Here is a 15,615-nt window from a genome sequence, read left to right as displayed (position 1 = left end):
TGTTCATGCTGTCAAGAACTTATGATATCTATAAATTAGGGAAGCCAATTAACCACAGATATTCTGGGCTTCAGATTCCTCCTCCTAAAGACTAGAATAAACTCATGTTTGTCTTCCTCAGTCCTGTAGACCACAACAGTCATGCCAACTATACCAAATCCAGCTATCCCAACTCTCATGTTTCACTCGAGCACATTCCCAGTCCAACCCAAGCCTCCCAAAATAAGGCTACATTTCACCGTGAGTGGGAGGAGAGCCTGGGGGGGCCACCAGAGGTGGTGCAAGGCTAGTGGAAGTCTGAACACTAGCCAAAGGTGCAGCACTAAATTGACTAGGGAGGGGTATATATGTGCATGGGGGAGGGAAAATGCTTGCAGAGGCACAAGAACGTTCCCCAAATCTGCCCCCCATGGCAGACATGGCCCTTGGAGATGAGAGGACCCAGAAGAGTGTTGCTGAGGCTAATGCATCATGTCAAGGCACATTGCCAGCATGGTAAGAAACTGTGTTGTAGCAGGATGCTCATATAAGGAGCTGAGATAACAGGGTGGTAAAACAGTGTATAAAAAGACACATTACACTAAAGTGGATAGAGCGGAGTGCTGCAATGAGGCAACGGCCCATAAAAATAATGACATTTGCCAGCCCAGAGTCATTTCCAGGGCAGTAAAATTGTTTGCTGGAAAAAGTTCAAGCAGGCTGCCAGCATGAGCAGTTCCTGCACTGGGATGGTTACGTAGGCTCGGCTCTGGCGAAACCAGCAAAAGCAGTTGCTACTAGCCCTGCTTTGGCTGAAAGATTCTGGCCTGGAAAGCAAGCACTGGCAAACAGAAAGAAAAGCAATAGGAAGCCTAAGGGTAATTGACTTGGCCTTAATTTTTCAAGGTGTGATTCTTCTTTTTCTAGAAGTTCCTTATGCTGTTGATTTCTCAAACTGGAAATAACACGAGAGTCATTCTATTTTTCTCCTTTTTCAAGAGTGGAAAAGAAAATATTCTTTCTTGTTTTCCTCAATGAAATTGAAACAATGCAGCCTTGTTTGCCTTTGTTTTGATAGCTCCCATGCTGATGCACCAGCATCTCCATTTGTGCCAGCACAGCTGTGGGAATACACATAATATCTCTCTCTCTGCTGGTCGGTGTGTTCTTCACAAGCAGAACACAAAACAATGTAGGCCCTATATTAACAATGTAATTTGTGTGGGAATATAGGACAAGGAGAGGAAGGGGGAAGAGCAGAATGACGAAGTTGTTTTTGCACAACAATGTGCTAATTTGAGAACTCACCCTTCTCCTCCCTCCCCAAATGAATGAAACTTAAATTCAGGACATGAATTATTTGTCATTTTATCTTAATTTATGTTCAAAAATCAAATGTTTGAAGATGGACAGAGGGAGAGAACAAGAAAAAAGAAACAGTATATGAACTCAATCATTCTTATTTATGCAGAAAAGTACAGCTCTGTGGATTTCTCCCATCTGTTCTGTTATATAGAACCAAATTGGAGTTAAGTGCACTTTTAGAATAAATCATTATGGCCTAAATTGAACATGATTTGCAGGGAAAATAAAGGCATATGTGTTAAATTAATTTCTTGTTTTTCCTCTCTCCCACTTCCGCTTGGTTAGGTACATGTTATATTCTTTTCCTAAATGGTGTCACTGATGCTGAAAGCAGAAGGTAACACTGCATTTTCAAAAGTGGGCTGTCTTTCAGCTGTTTTACTGAAATCAGTGGGATTGTCCATGGTGTTCAGAGTTTATGGGGGAAAGTATCTTTTAAACTGGTACAACCTAGAGGAAATGTGATCGTGATGATCAAAACACACCAGCATAACACCCAAGGCAGAAGGTGATGCAAGATGAAGGACTAAAAGAAATTAAGACCCTCTTGTCCCTGGATGATTCATCGTTAGTTCAGCAGAGCAAAATGAGGGTTGCACCAAACCATCATTGATAGGCGTGTACTTCAGAGCAGCACCTGTTTTTTGCAAGCCACATGTGGAGATTTCCCAGTAAGCTATGTGGTATGGGGGACTGTACTTTGAAGGAGCTTAACCTTGGAAATAGGTTTGATGGCCTCCTCTGTGCACTAGTGAAGCTAGAGTAGGAGACGGTCAGTGACTCAAAAGATCTCCCAAGGATGCTGGTTCTAGAGCAATACCTGAATAGCACTGGCTGTGGGTCCCAGTTTCACTTAGACCACTGCAAACTACAGGTTAGACGCATGGAAGGCAGAGTGGCGTGAGGAACAATTTCTGCTGGAATATCTTGCAAAAGAGAAACAACAAACAAAGAGAAACAGCAGCAGGAAGAGTCACTGCAGACTCTTCTACTACATGTTTACTGGTGATTAAGGTGGTGAAAAAATATGATGGGTAACCCCATAAGAACTTTTTTGCAGAGTACTCAATTTTTAGTCCATGCTATTTTCCAAAATGGGCAGGATACATGCTAAATTCACTCTCTTTTTATTTCTTTTTTTTTTTTTTCATCCCAGCTCGCACTATGTCTATATGCATCATGAAAGACACATAGTGAAGAGAGTTTTTTGATGTGTCTTGGAAAAATATTTAGATTTTATTTTCCCTGGAAACTGATATACCCAAGTTTTATATCTGTTCAAAGTCCACAGACAGAGAAGAAGAAATATTCCTGTTTACAGAGTGCACAAAGACATTGCTTCACATTTTAATGAGAAGTGACAGCAAACAGTCCTTTGTTTTCTCTTAGCTGCAGCAGTATCTGAAATATTACCATAGAATCACAGAATCACAGAATTGGAAGGGACCTTAAAGATCATCTCACTCCAACCCCCTGCCATAGGCAGGGATGACACCCACTAGATCAGGTTGGCGAAGGCCCCATCCAGCCTGGCCTTGAACACCTCCAGGGATGGGGCATACACAGCTTCTCTTGGCAACCTGTTCCAGTGCCTCAACACTCTTCTGCAGTGAAGAATTTCCTCCTAATGCCTAGTCTATCCTCGTTTACTTTAAGAGCATTCCTCCTTGTCCTATGCCTTCTTACGGGTAAGAGGTATAAATGGTATAAAACAGGCCTGATTTTTACCCAAAATGGAACTCCTTTTGTCTGAGAAGCTTCCTGTGCTGCTCTGTGGAGAGGAGCCCATGCTGGAGCAGTCCGCTCCTGAAGGACTGCTCCCTGTGGTACGGCTCCTGGGCTGGCACTTCTCAGGCCGGCTGGCATTTACTTCTGCCCCAGGTTCAGGAGACTCTTTCTGTCAGCTTTTTCCCATTAGGGCATGGTCACCTTTACGACTGCTGCCCTCACCCAGTGACCCAATGCCATAATAATTTCCCATCCCCCAAATGACTTCCATCTGCGTTGCTTTTTAGGATCTATTTTTTTTTTTCTTAAATGCGGGGTCCGGGCTGGTGGCCTGCGTGGTCACCAGCCCCCGGCTCCTTCTGCTGGGCCCTGCGCAGCCATGACGCTTCCTCGGCTTTGGCGTTCAGTGGGGACTGGGTCCGTCTGCACCCGTCCTGCTCCCACTGCAAGGAGACGCTGCGGACGAGCTGTCGTGGCATGGAGGGTCTGCGCTCCCTGCACCTGGGCGAGACACTGCTGGACCAGTAGCTGGAGGGGCTCTGCCGCTGCTGCTGCTGCCGCCGCCCCGGCCTTGTGTTGCACTGGAACCTTCCCTGGGGCCAGCGGGCTGAGGCGTCCTGCACAGGGCACGGCACCAGCCTCACAATGGCAATGATGGGCCAGCAGCAGAGCGGGTAGGTGGCTCTGTGGGTGGCCCAGGGCTGGATGCACTCACTGCAGAAGGAGTGCCTGCAGGGCTCCAGCCATGCTGCGTTGGCCAGTGGGCCCAAGAGGATGGTGCAGGTCTCTTCTCTTGGGGCCTCCGCTAGCAGCTCCTGGCATGGCTGGTGCATGGTGTCCACAGGTGCTCCGGCGTGGAGATGCTTGTCCTCCCTGGGATGCTGCTCTGATGTCAAATGGGTATCAAGTGCTTTCGGTCCTCAGCACCTCCCTCGCGGGTCGATGGCAGAACCTCCAAGACTTGCAGCCCACCAGCAGCCCCTCAACGCCTTGCGCCCCACCAGAAGGACCTCGATGCCTTGACTGCAACCAGAGGGATCTCAGCATCTCACATGCCACCAGAAGGATGTTGATGTCTCATGTTCCACCAGAAGGACCTGTGTGCCTCACCTGCCACCAGAAGGACCTCGTGTCTCTTGTGCCGCAGGAAGGACTTTGACATCTCACAGGCAACTGGAACGACCCCGACGTCACACCTTCCACCAGTAACACCTCCACCTCTCGTGTTCCAGCTGTGGGACCTCAACCTCTCAAGTGCCACCAGCTGGACTCAACGCAGGCTGGATGCTCAGGGCACTTATGGACAGCTGTCTTTTGTGAGGCCATAAGGTGACAGTGACTCTGGGGTAACACCACAAGGGTCTCGGGGTGCCCCTGATGTCAGCACTTACAGAAGTAACCTGACTGTCCTGAGAAGATGCTGACATGAAATGGCTGCTCCACGCTGACAGGAGCAATGACTGCCAGGCTGGGGTCCAGGCCGGGAGCTCAGCCTTTGGCCTGGGAACTGTGCCTGGGAGCCAGGGACATCCTTGACGTGCCGCTGGACACCTGAGCACTGGAGATGTCCTGAAGAGACCATCAAGGAGGAACAACAAGAACCTGGGGATCAACTTATCACCTAGGAAGGTGAAAAAGAGCCTGGGCATGAGGAAATTGGCCCAAGAAAGTGGGAATATGCATGAGAAATCAAGAGTTGTTTAAAGAATATCAGGAACATCATCAGCTATTGGCCATCCAAGGAGGATGGTAGAAATGAACAGCATCTCTTGATTACCTGAAGTGATGATGTCATCATAGAATCATCACAGAACCACAGAATCACAGAATGGGCAGGGTTGGAAGGGACCTCTGAAGATCATCTAGTCCAATGCCCCTGCCAAGCAGGATCACCTAGAACACGTTGCGCAGGATGGCATCCAGGCCACCTTTATGACTTTATGTCCTTTAATGTCCTATCTTTATTTACCCAAGTAAAGAGTCCTTCTCCATCCTTTTTATAAGGCCCCTTATTATGTTACTTTCAGTGTTGTTGTCCCCTACATCCTTGAACTCCTTTTCTATTATGTTTCATAGAAAGACTAACAGAAATGTCTGTGACTTCGAGGTCTATATCCACAGCTCTTTCAACCACAACTGCAGAGTAGAGATGACTTGACTGTCTTTCACCTAACTGACTGCCGGCAGCCTCCCTGCAGCAGGCTCTGGAGAAGTGGCTGACTACAGTACAAAGATACCCACAGTATTTCCAGTCCTACTTCAACATCCCTTTCCAAAATGCTGCTGAATTCCAGGGTGAACTCACAACGTTTTTTTTGCTCCTCCAAAGCCAGTGGTTTCTTCAATATGCCTGTCTCCCTCCTGGTCAGCGTTCAGGTCATCACCACTACCGGTTGCCAGTTCCAAGGGATGAAGCTCTCAATTGCAAACCCATGGCAAAATAACAGTTTTACGTGGAAGGTACTTGGAGACAGAGGGATGGATGGGTAGGCAGGAGGGAAACCTAACATACGAAGAAGAGCATTTCACTTTGTGCTAGGATTTTCTAACAAGCACCTTCCCGCTTTCTGCTGTTGAACCATGACAACTGGGAGAAACTGCCTGTAAATTGCCCTTTGCTCTGTCTGTGGGTGTCTCCCATGTGCCCCACTGCTTTGTTTGGCACATTCTCCCACTCATCCGCTAACTTTCCATGTTACCAAGGACTCAAAGGAAACATTTCCCACAGCTACCAAGTACGTTGCATGAGATAGATATTGTTTTGCATGTCATAGTATTTTTTAACTTGCCATGGCTTGCTTGCTTGCATGTTTGCTTGCAAAAGAGATAAAAGATAATAAGAAGGTTTTTTTTAAATATGTAAGCAGTAAAAGGAAGACTAGGGATAATGTGGGTCCCTTGCTGAACGAGGGGGGTGTCCTGGTAACGGGAGATGCCGAGAAGGCGGAGATACTGAATGCTTTCTTTGCTTCAGTCTTTGCTTCAAGGACTCCCCCCTGGGATTCCTCGACCCTGGCGGGAGGAGAAAGGGGCTGGGAAATGGAGGGCTCCCCTGTGGTTGATAAGAGAGTGGTTCGGGAGCGTCTGAGTGGGCTCAACGCACACAAATCCATGGGTCCCGATGGGATGCATCCACGTGTGCTAAGGGAGTTGGCAGAGGTGATCGCCAAACAGCTCTCTATCATCTTTGAAAGGTCCTGAACAACAGGAGAGGTGGATAGCCAATGTCACTCCGGTCTTCAAGAAGGGCAAGAAGGAGGATCCGGGAAACTACAGGCCAGTCAGTCTCACCTCTGTCCCTGGAAAGGTGTTGGAACAGCTTTTTCTGGATGCTATCTCCAAGCAATTGGAAGAGAAGAATGTTATGAGGAGTAGTCAGCATGGATTCACCAAGGGGAAGTCATGCTCGACCAACCTCGTTGCCGTCTATGATGGCATCACCAGCTGGGTAGACGGGGGGAGAGCAGTGGATGTCATCTACCTTGACTTTAGCAAGGCTTTTGATACTGTCTCCCATGACATCCTGATAGCAAAGCTGAGAAAGTGTGGGATAGAGGAGTGGACAGTTAGGTGGGTTGAGAACTGGCTGACTGGGCGAGCTCAGAGGGTGGTGATCGGTGACGCAGAGTCCAGCTGGAGACCTGTGACTAGCGGCGTTCCCCAGGGGTTGGTGCTGGGTTCGGTTTTGTTCAACATCTTCATCGACGACCTTGATGAGGAAATAGTGTCTGCCCTCAGCAAGTTCGCCAATGACACGAAGCTGGGAGGAGTGGCTGACACGCCAGAAGGCTGTGCTGCCATTCAGTGAGACCTGGACCGGCTGGAGAGATGGGCAGGTAGAAACCAAACGAGGTTTAATAAGAGCAAGTGTAGAGTCCTGCATCTGGGAAGGAACAACTGGATGTATCAGTACAGGCTGGGGGACGACCTGCTGGAGAGGAGCTCTGAGGAGAAGGACCTGGGGGTCCTGGTGGACGACAGGTTGACCATGAGCCGGCAGTGTGCCCTCGTGGCCAAGAGGGCCAATGGGATCCTGGCATGCATTAAAAGGAGCGTGGCCAGCAGGTCAAGGGAGGTGATCCTCCCCCTCTACTCTGCCCTGGTCAGGCCTCACCTGGAGTACTGTGTCCAGTTCTGGGCTTCCCAATACAAAAAAGACAGGGAACTCCTGGAAAGAGTCCAGCAGAGGGCCACAAAGATGATACGGGGCCTGGAGCATCTTCCCTATGAGGAAAGGCTGCGAGACCTGGGTCTGTTCAGCCTGGAGAAAAGAAGACTCAGAGGTGATCTCATCAATGTGTATAAATACCTGAGGTGTGGGAATCAGAGGGATTTGGTCAACCTCTTTTTAGTGGTTTGTGGAGATAGGACAAGAGGCAATGGCCACAAGACAGAGCACAGGAAGTTCCGCACCAACATGCAAAAGAACTTCTTCACAGTGATGGTGATGGAGCACTGGAACAGGCTGCCCAGGGAGGTTGTGGAGTCTCCTTCTCTGGGGATATTCAAGGCCTGTCTGGACGCCTACCTGGGCAGCCTGCTCTAAGGAACCTGCTTTGGCAGGGGGGTTGGACCCGATGATCTTTCGAGGTCCCTTCCAACCCCTTAAACTCTGTGATTCTATGATTCTGTGATGGCTGGATACTTTTAGACACATAATAGTTATAAATAAAGGTGGTGTTAAGTATTTCTTTCTCTGCTCAGATTTCACTTAGCAAAATGTAATTAACTATGGAAAAACACCACTGCATGAAGTCCCCCTGCACACTGGAATTATTTGCTCTTGAACAGTTCCTTAATCCCAAATTGTCCAAACACACGGAGTTGTACTGATCAGCAGCACCACTGCATGAGGTTAAAGCAATCACACAAGCAGACAGCACAGTATTAGGCACTAATGGCAAACGGGAACTCTTTGGTCTGCTGGCTCCAGGCCTTTCTTCCATCATCGCTCATGAGCAAAAGAAGTGCACAAACTCTCTGATTGGGTTCATGCACCTGCCATTGGCAGAATTAGCTATGTTGGCTTTCAACGCTCATCTGTCTGGATGTGGATAATTTGCAGCCTCTTAAACCCCAAGATTATTAAATATCTCACCTTGGCTTCCACTGAGCACAGCAGGCCAACAGGCAGCTTCCTCACATTGCTTTCCCTTCAGTACAGAAAGTATTTCCATTATCCTGAGTAGAGCCTTTATTTTGTTAAATGGTTCAAGGTACTCATTTTGTAAAACGGGATGAAGCTGCATGGAGCAGCTGAGCCAGCACGTTGTGGGTCCTCCTGTTGACCTATGATGGACAATGGGCCATTAGAGCTGCAAAGACCCTGTCTTCTCCTCAGGCTCTAGAGCAGATGTTCAGTGAGTGCAGGGAGTTAAGGAAGGTGCAGCAGCTTTTCATCATACACACATGGTCATGGCCATATGGCTAAATTGTCCCAATCTTCCTCGCCCTACTTCTGTTGGGTCTATGTTTGTCCTGTTTGAGACTCAACAAAAATGGCCTCATGAACACACAGGTGGTCCTCCCTACTTTCGGTACTTTTAGGATTCATTTAATCCCTCCTGCCTTCATGTATCTTTTAGCTCAGGTATTAACCTCTAGCTGAACCAGAACTATACTTGTCTGTATTGATTTAGAGAGCATTTTCCTCCATTTCAAAATCTTTTGGCAACAGGAGGTTGTGGTAGGGCTGAAGAACCATTTATCATATGTCTCCTGGTGGCCTAATCCCCAGTCCAAGGACAGAATTAAAAAAAAGCTGGTCTTCCTCAGCTGGTTGACCTCAATAGGCACAGGAGCTGCTTGTGGGGAAGCATTCAGATTGTGGCCTCTCTTACTTAGCTGCAGCCTAGGGTTTTTCATGTCTGTTTGCCTTTTGAGGTGATGTGTCTGTGCTCCCAGGTCTGAGAACATACCTTGGGGATGTACCTCGTCCCCAGCACAGCTCATACATGGTATGAGTCCGCTGTGCAATAAGCCCTCCTTCCTCTCACCTTACCCCTCCCTGCTGCTGGCCTAGTCTTTCCCTTATCTTTATTTTTCCTTGGACAGAAGCTTGAGTCTGTGGGCTGGAAGGGATTCATGGTATGTGCCAAAAAACTAGTGGTCTGGATACTGAGGTAACTGAGATCCCGAGGTCTGCTATGGGAAGTACTGACCACTCAGTCTAGGTGTAGCCTGAATCTCTGCACAGGTCATAGTCAGCGCATCCTTACATGTCCATATCCAGTGGTTGATGATTGTTCAGTAGTAATTGCCTGTGAACAAAAAATATGTGTTATTCAACCTTCATTTTGAGAATCTGGTCCAGAAATGCTGTACCACTGCATAGGTTGCTCTTTCTGGACATTCTGTTTTTCTGATAAATCTCTGCCTCAGGGATGCTGTGGAGCAGGAATCCCTCAAGCTGTGAGCAGCCAATTCCTGATAGAAGAGGGATGCAGATGCAGAATAACAATGCTCCTGAGAAGGAGGGGTGAGGGTGTACCTACAGAGCAATTGCTACATCAGCTGAGGCCCACCACCTCAGATAACAGTATTATTTGCTAGGACAGGCACAGGGGAGTACAAAGAAGTCATCAAATCCTCATTACAAAAAATGATGTTTTCTTTTTCTGTGGTTGTGATAGTGCCCAGAGCAGAAACACAACAAGGATTATCTTTTAATATGGATGCACCAATGCTTAGGCACTCTTAAGAAGAATACATTTATCGATTCACAGAAAAATAAAACGGGCAATTAAGGCTTTTTCTCCATTTCTATCCATCAGAAAACATTATGCAGCCAATAGCCAGGTCTGGAAGGTGGGATAACCAGCTTGTATTCTCATTCATCTACTGCATCGTCTTTGCTGTGGCAATCAGGGCAGTGCTGAAGCCTTGGCTACACCAAATTAGGCACAAACATAGTAATGACCTACTTTCCAAAGGCATCAAGTGCATGCAGCTCCCAGTAGGTTTGTGTGAACAGGCTCCTTTTTGGAAACAAAAACAACAACAACAACGATGACAAAAAACAGACCTCTTTAAATTCACATGTGAAAATATAGCTGCAGCTGTTTAACTAGGGCATGATATTTTGTCCCTGGTGAAGTCCACAAAACCAAGCTTCCATCTTCAGTTTTTCAAAACCACCAAATTTCAGTTACTGCACATATTGATTTGGGACTACGGAGAGTAACTCATACCCGCTGCTGCTTGGCTCAGCGGATGAAATGCAATATGTATAACACCAGCCGCTATGGTTAGCAACAGGTGAAGGATTGTACAGTAGTGATAGGAGGTTTGATACCCTCTTCTATCAGTTGGAAACATGAGCTTTACCAACAAATCCCAGTTGCTTTTCAACGTCTAGATTTCACAGCACATCTGTTGTGTCTCTACTAATGAAACTGCATGGATCTTGTTGCTTTTTTGAGAAATGCACTTATGTCTGGGTGATTACACTGGGTACATCTGTCATGTATAAAATAACCAATCGGAAGGACTAAATTAAATAGGATTTCTCAGGCTATTGCTGTACATTCTTATGAACAACATTTGACTTTCCTGATTCCATTTACTGTTGACATTATATTACAGAGGAAAGAAGAGAGAGGAAAGAGAGCGAGAAGAAGGAAGAGTCTATTGCTCAGCAAGAAACCAGTCTATAGCATCCCAAACGTGGGACAATAATGCTGACTACGTTGGCGTTAGAGAAATGCTTCCCCCTGGCTTTATGGTTAGGTATTTTTTCCAGGAGAAACCCCCAGATGGAACTCTTCCTTAAATCATACTGTGAATTGTATTATCTAAAGAGTATTTCTGTATTTTTGTATGGACAATATCTTGCTAGAGAGTGAGGAATGTCAGAGGAAGACTGTTTGAAAGTGAAACCATGATATTCTCAGACTGAAACAGAAAAAAATGGTGGTTAGACTTGGCAAATAACTATCTTGCTTCTATTTCTAGCCATTATTCTCTATTGGTACCTTTCCATTGGTTGAGGTTAAGCATCTGGAAATAAAAGAGAATCCTTAAGAAAGTGTATTATCAAGCTCCAAGAAATTTTAAGTAGTCATAGTCATATCTGTGCCCTCCCTACTGTGCATCTTCCACTATTACTACCTAGTTACATGAGCAGAGATTTATGCATCATTGATTTTTTCTTGCAGCTGACAAGGCCAAAGAAAATGGCTATGGGGAAATTAAAAGTAAAATGTTACCTTGACTGCATCTTTAAAGGAATCACTCCACTAACAGCACCAAATTAACTCCGGCAAAAAATCATAACTCCAAGCCCCTTGGGCATGTGTAACATTTTGTATCACGGTATGAGATGCTAACTTTTATGTCTTATTATATACATGCACTGTGACTGAAATATAGTTGCTGAGGGAACCATAACCTTGAATTATCCTGACTTACTTCAGCATGCCAAACCTCAGCCACTGAATCACTGGATTGCTAGTGCACGGACTTTCCTATATTTAGTGAAAAGGAATATGTCTTGCTGTCTTTTATTGGCCAAGCCTTATATTTGTACTAGAGTCATCTTATGGGGCAGAAAAAGAAGACAGCAGATTCAGTTTCAAGAATTCAGCTCTACTGATTGCAAGTATTTACTACATAGTATACCTATATTTTAAATTTAGACGGATGATGGTAATTTTGCTTGCTTGGTTTTAAATATCAGTATACTCGATAAGTTTTGTCTGGAAAATACAGCAACAGAATAGATCCTTGCTGTCACAAGTGCCGAACCTCTCATAATAGATATCGAAGGATAGAAATCAGTTCAGTAATTACTGTAACAACTGTTAATATAACAAAAGACTATGTGGTCTCCTACTGTTTAAGGTTACAAATACCTGCTAAGTGCACTTGCTTCAGTGAATGGGTCCTGCCTTCCTGTGACTCCCAGACAAAACCAGGAACTGGAATTCAAAGTGTTTTTCCCCTCCCCTTTTTGTTTTGTTTTGTTTGTTTTTTCTTCTTTCCCCCTCCTTCTGTTTAACTGGAAATTCATTAAATTCCACAAATTTGAACTTGTTCTTCACTTTGTGGGTATGAACGTAATCAGCTCTGACACATGCTTGTTAAGAGTATAGTTTCAGTGAAGTGAAATCATTTAATCAAGCCAAGGTCAGAGCAGCCTTGTTTTCACTTGAAATGGCTGTAAAATCATCTGAATGAAAGCCTTGGAGGAAACACGCAGTTTTATGACTGGTGTCTCAAAAAAACCCTAATGTTATATTGCCCATAATGTCACATTTTCTAGCGTGGCACGTGGATGAAGATTGTCATTTGATGAAGACAGCCACTTCTGCAACCCTTTCCTTGTACCACTCCCTGCTGTAGCTGCAAAAGCAGCCCAACTTTCCATGGCTAACATAAATTTTGCTGTTTGGGAAAGGCAAGAAAAGATGACCACCACGGTGGGAGTGGTGTTTGTTTTGTGCCACCTCAGCCTAACAAGTGGAACAGAAAATACCCCTAAGCAAAATCCTTGATGATATGAATTGCCTTTGTGTCAAGGACACCAGCTCTTATTTTATGCCACAAAAAAACAGCCCTCCCAGTAATAAAAAGCTCCAGACAAACCACAGCAAAACAAGCTTATGTACAGTCTTCATGGGAAAGCAAACAAAATATGATTCTCCCAGAACCAGGCTTCACATACAGATATCCCATATGGCTCTGATGCTTTAACTCAAAGATACAACACAGGGAAAGCAGTCATAGCTATGTGCATGGCAGACCAAGGTCTTGCTGATGGAAGAATCAATATTGCCTGGGGTATTTGAAGTCTCCTTCCCAATCCAAGTAAAAGTAAGAAGCAGCGATGATGGTTTGAGCAATTAAACCTTTAAAGAAATAAAATCAAATTGTATTTTAACAAACTGGTATTATTTAAGAAAGTTCCTCTGTACTTCCAAACTTCCAGTGTAATTCAGTGTAGCTATTATATAGCCCAATTAGGAAATAAGAACAATAGCTTCTTTACCCCAGAACTTCATAAAGTAGCTTCAATCATGTTAATATGTGTTACTGAATAACAGAAAAACTATCATCAGGTGGAAATCTTTTCTATCTTTGTTCTCACAATTCAGATACTTCTGGTTTTGATTTGTAAAACTTTCTCGATCCAAAGCCTTGAGATGTACCGCAACCTGAACCTTGGAAAAACTCCTGTGTACTTCTGCTTCTAAACTCTGCAAATGCACCTAATCTTTGCTGACAGATGAGCCAAAAATCTCTATCCAAAGATCTGCAAATGCTGGGAAGTATTACCTCTAATCCTCAAATTCTGGACCCATCTCTAGTTATACTAAAAATAGAAGAGATGGGTAGCTTGACGTAAAGGGTCAGACTATGTAAACTACCCTGAAATTGCTTGGGATGATTCGTTCTCCCAGTCCTCTCTTGCTTCCCAAAGCCCGGATTTATGAAATCTTATTTAAAGTCAAATACACCATTTTTTGTCAAGTCTCATTTGCCCTTCACCTACAGTATTTCCAATCGCCTTGAGCCCAGTATGGTCCAATAATCCTCAGGATGTCCTTTGTGTACTGCTGTTGTTCTCTTCCAGAATTCATTTTTCCTCCACTGATTTTCCATAACTATTGAAAAACTTCTGTCACTGCATGACAAAAAGCTCCCAGTTTGCAAAGAAGAAAATATTTTGCTTGAGTAGTCCAAGAAGCAAGAAGCAGTGCTGAGCATCTCTCCCTTTGTCTTGTTCTCTCTGTCTCAGAGAACTGTTTTCCAGCTGAAAACATGCCTTTGCAAGAATGTCAAGTCTGAGAAAATGAAAGTGTATCAGGATGTGAAGCATTAAGACTTTAATCACATGAAGCTGGAAGGACAGTTTCCCCATTCTCACTCCTATGAAGGGCATTCTAGATATTCTTTACTGGGCCAGGATGAAGCAGGGCACAGGAACTTCTTGGCACTCGTGCGCTGCACACACTGTGCTCCTACAGTGGTTATCAGACTATTATCCTTTGCAGGTAATCATGAGAAAAATGTTTTTATCAGTCCTTCCTGGTGTTGTACCCCTCACGTTCTCTCAGGCAATGCAGAAGCATCCCAGCTTTTGTTGCATCCCTGGCTATCTATTTGTCCCTCAGCTGAGACAGGAGCTGAGCCCTGGGAACACACAGACGTCCTCTGGGACAGGAGGGTAAAATTGGAGCGGGGAGGGGTGGAACTAGTTTAATCAGCCTAGTAAAATAAAGTGTCTCTCCTTCTGACCAGCCCAGTTAGAAATTGGATTGTCTTGTCCACACTGGAAAGGTGTCTGTGCATCCAGTGTTCCCATTACTTACCCTGCTCTGAAATTGCAGTCCCTGAATCAGGACTGTTAACAGCAAGATGGGATGGCTATAACAAGTCCTAAAAGAAGAGCATTGAAGTGCCATGTTTTTCTCTGTTTGTTTGTTTAAAGTAAGCCATATAAGCTGTCAGTACTGAATAAATAATAATAATGATGGATACTACTACTTAGAGCAACTTTGGCCAAGCCATTACATTATCCTTGTTCTCCATTTTAGACATCTCATTTTGCATGCAAAAGTCACTTGAGTAAGACAGGGGTCACTGTAGACAGCTTCAAGATTTTTGAGGAAATGAGGAATTGTGTTGGCAGGTTTTTACCATTGCAAGTATCACAAGATGGCTTATTAAATGCATTGAAGCAAGCCTGCATGAAAACTGTTCCAGGATCTACCAGTGAGGAGCATCTCACAGAGTAGGTCCTGCTCTGCTGAGCCCCCATGCTCCATTGCAGTCCAAGCTGTCCTTGCGTGGCTTGAATTGCACAGGTAGATAAACAGGAGGATTAAAGTCTGATGGTTTGTACTAGAGCACAGGAAATGCAGCTTCAAATTCAAGACTGTCCCTGAAGTGGTGAGAATCTTTTTTTTCTTTTTTTCTTTTGTCTAATCATGAAGAAATACTTAAGATTTAATTGTAGAGAAAGAATATTTATACAAAAAGCTGTGCATCTGCAGAGCTCCTTCCTCTGAAAAGGGAGATAATGGTTTAGAGAAGAAGAAGAATGAACTGCCGAGTATAAGGCAATTTCCATATTTTTTTTAGCAAGTTTGCCAATATTGCCAACTGGCTTTGAAGATTTAGACCCTATCCCTACCTATTTCTTTGCAAATAACTTCTGACAGGGCCAGAGACAAATTTTGTTTCATTACAGTAATTGCAGCTATAGTCAGTCTGAGAAATTTTACAATATTTATCTGTCAGCACCATCCATTCAGTCCCTGCCACTGGCTGCCTGGAAAACTACTGCAGCTAAACACCACAGTATATGCAGATCACTTTGGTTTCTTCAAATACTTTGCTGCAATGCAGAGGCAGTTTCTCTACAATTTTTTGTGTACTCGAGAGTGTTTGCCATGGAGTCCCAGCCAAAAGCCTTCCAAGGGACAAATAGTCGCCTGTGTGGGTTTATAGAGGGGAAGGTATTTTTTTTTAATGATTTTTCTTTATTGTTTGGAAGATTTATTTATACCTGACTGGAAGCCTGACCTGCCAGGCAGAATC

This window comes from Anser anser, assembly GCF_964211835.1.
Source record: "Anser anser genome assembly, chromosome: 2".
In the NCBI taxonomy this organism is placed as follows: domain Eukaryota; kingdom Metazoa; phylum Chordata; class Aves; order Anseriformes; family Anatidae; genus Anser; species Anser anser.
The sequence above is the reverse complement of the archived record's forward strand: the minus strand, read 5'-3'. Positions refer to the sequence as shown.